The sequence below is a fragment of the Penaeus monodon genome, chromosome 22 (genome assembly GCF_015228065.2).
Source record: "Penaeus monodon isolate SGIC_2016 chromosome 22, NSTDA_Pmon_1, whole genome shotgun sequence".
Taxonomy (NCBI): domain Eukaryota; kingdom Metazoa; phylum Arthropoda; class Malacostraca; order Decapoda; family Penaeidae; genus Penaeus; species Penaeus monodon.
Window position 1 is genome coordinate 28,728,219 of NC_051407.1, and position 503 is coordinate 28,728,721.

Here is a 503-nt window from a genome sequence, read left to right on the forward strand (position 1 = left end):
GTATTTTTTGGGGGCCAGGCAACCCATTCTTGTTAGGCTTAATTTTCAATTCGAGACGGTCCCGGCTCGGTGGGGGTCTGACCCCTTAACTCTAGACCCCCTTGCGGGTTTCCCAAAGGCAAGTCCAGGTCGTTTTTTTCAACCTTTCCAACACCTCTTGAAAAATATCCCACCCCCAATAATCATTTTTTATATAAACCCATTTTTTGATATTATTTTTGCCCCCAAGGAAATTTTTTCAGATTCACTCCCCCGTTTGAACACAAAAGGGGAACAAAAAAAAAAAAACACTCCCCCCAGTGAAGATTGTCTTTTTCCCCATATAAAAAAATGAGATATATTTTACTAAATTATTACTGCTAGTTTGTCAAGGTCAATTCTAATATAAATTATGAAAATAATAAAACTGAGACGGGATCGACACCTACCACCCACCTCCCCAGTATTTTCCATTATTTTTATTGGTGAATTTTTTATCAATCCAATTCTTTCACGATTTCCCT